Genomic DNA, 2,812 nt, shown 5'->3' on the forward strand with positions numbered 1-2,812 from the left:
GCTCTACCCATGAAGCCTTCATTCGGTTTTCTCCCTCCTGTCCATCTCTGGAGGGGAGTGAGAGAGCAGCTTTGGTGGGTGCCTGACATCCAGCCAGGGTGAACAGCCAACACTTCCTTTCCTTCATTCATTCTTTCTTTCCAGAGGTCACTGTGAAGGGGTAGAGTGGGGCTTTGACGGAGGGAGTGAAGGTGGTGGGGAATGGTGGAGACAGGAGCCACAGGGACATGGGACAGGCATCAGAGGGGCCTGGGAAGCTGGCAGGGGGCAAAGCCTGTCCCCTGGCCCAGCAGCAGGGGACAGGGGGCACGGCCTGTCCCCCTGGCCCAGCGGCAGGAGACAGGGGGCACGGCCTGTCCCCCTGGCCCAGCAGCAGCCCCGTGCCCTGCCCAAGGCGCTCCCAGCAGGGGCTGGGCCCCAGAGGCAGGGGGAGACCCCAGTCCCGGGGCAGCGTTTCTGCCCCGTCCCCTGTCCAGCCCAGCCTGCCCCGTGTGTGCAGTGACCGCTGGCACGGGCTGCCCTGGACACTGTGACCTGCTGGGGACACTGAGAGCTGCCCCGCTGTGACACTGCCCTTGGGATTGCACAGGCACCAAACAAACCCCAGCCAGCACCGCCCCTTGTCATGTCCCAGGCACCAGAGAGCATCAGAGCCAGCCCCGCTCCTGGTGATGTCCCAGGTACCAGGGCACATCCCAGCCCCGCTCCTGGTGATGTCCCAGGCACCAGAGCACATCCCAGCCCCGCTCCTGGTATGTCCCAGGAACCAGGGCACATCCCAGCCCCGCTCCTGGTGATGTCCCAGGCACCAGGGCACATCCTAGCCCCACTCCTGGTGATGTCCCAGGCACCAGGGCACATCCCAACCCCGCTCCTGGTGATGTCCCAGGCCCTACGAGTGTCCCAGGTGTGGGAAGAGCTCATGACACAGCTCAGCCTTGACCCCAAACCAGCAGAGGCACCATGAAGTGCAGCCCTGAGAGTGCCCCAGTGTGGGAAGAGCTCCGTGCGCTGCTCCAGCTCCATCCCCCATGGGAGGATCCGTGCTGGATGATCCCCAGTGAGCCCCAGTGGGCAGAGCCCTGGTGACCCATGGTGCTGCTGATCCATGTTGGGAGACACCCAGCTGGGGGGGCTCAACATCCTCCTGGCTCCCCGTGGCCTGGATTTTCTTTTCATTTCTCTTCGCCCTTTCAAAACTCTTAAAAGCAGGTAAAAATAAAGATGTTGAGCTAAGACAAGGATGGGGACATGGGGGGGTCTTGCAGGGGATGTGGGGGATGCTGGGTTTGAGGGACTTGGGGGTTCCTGGGAGGGACCTGGGAGTTGCTCAGGGCTTTGGGCACCCCAGGCTGAGTGGCTCCAGTTGCCCTGGGAGACCCTGGTGGAGGTTCTGGGCAGCTGGTCAAGGATCCCCTGCCCTGGAACTGTCCCCATGTGCCCCATCCCAACGCCTCATCCCCTGCAGAAGCTGCCCCATTCCTTACTCCCCTTCCATACTCCCCTGGCCCCTGCCTGTTCCCGTGTCCCCCCTGTCCCGTTCCCATCCTGTTCCCATCCCAATCCGGACCCCATTCTTGAACCCTGTACAATATTCCCTGTCCCTGTCCCCATTCCCAGTCCTATTCCCTGTCCCCATTCCTGGTCCCTCTCCCCATTCCCTGTCTCTATCACCACTCCCAGTCCCTGTCTCCATTCCCATTCCCCATTCCCTGTCCCCATTCCCATTCCCTGTCCCCAATCCCGGTGAGACATTAATTTTGAAGAATTAAGAATTTTAGGAAAGTTAAGATGATAATTAAATTAGATGTTGCTGACTTATCGGAAGTAGATAAATGGGCTTTGTTCATAGTTAACAGTAGCTGGATCTTAGATAAGATATCCAGGATCTATTAACTCATTGCTTGCCAGCATTATGTTTGGGTAGCTGTGCTTATAATGAGAAACAGAATGTGATCAACAGATTTCAGGGACACAAAAACAGTTGCAGACTTCCCATACTTTAGGGATCCATTAAGCACAGGAAAACGGAAGGATTCATTTGTCACGTATGCATGGAAAAGGCAGAAAGGTCAGAATGAGGAAGACTTATTTTACTTCCTCATTTTGGAGACCCCTCCCCAAAATGGACCCCTGACTCATTTCAGGAAACAGAACCACACATGCTTAATTGCCTTTTTGCCAATTAGCATATGAAGCGGAGCAGAGGAAGTGACAGGGATATGAATATGCATTCATATTTTGTGTATTCAAGACTTCTGTAAATAAAAAAGGTTTGTAACACCTGTGATTTTTGCAGTGTGCATTAGGGAATTATCCCACGTACTGCCCGGCTGTCTCAATAAACATACACTTTCTAACTTTAAACTCTTAGAGAGTTTTTGTCTGTATCAGTTGTATATCGATATTAGATCGATATTCATATTTTAGTAAATCACTGTCTTAAAGAAGTCCTAGTATGTGTATTAACATGTCTTTTCTTAATATTCTAGTAATTATTCTTGCATTGCTTCAAGATAAACTGGTATGATTCAAAGAATATCCACTGAAGTACACATAGAACATCGATTTATCATAAGCAAATTGCAGTTGCAGAGATTTTCACTGAAATTCTGCCACTTGTCATCATTTTAAAAGTGAAAAGTCAGCTTTTATTAAAGTCAATAACAAAATTTCTAACTTCTAACAAAGGGGAAAAAGTATATGGTTTGCACTAGATAAAATATAAATACAGAAAATGTCTCCCATCCAAGTTCCTTGCCCTGATCAAAACATCTCCCAATTAAGTTCTTTGCCCTGAACCTGGCTGGTA

This window comes from Lonchura striata, unplaced genomic scaffold (assembly GCF_046129695.1).
Source record: "Lonchura striata isolate bLonStr1 unplaced genomic scaffold, bLonStr1.mat Scaffold_132, whole genome shotgun sequence".
Taxonomy (NCBI): Eukaryota; Metazoa; Chordata; class Aves; order Passeriformes; family Estrildidae; genus Lonchura; species Lonchura striata.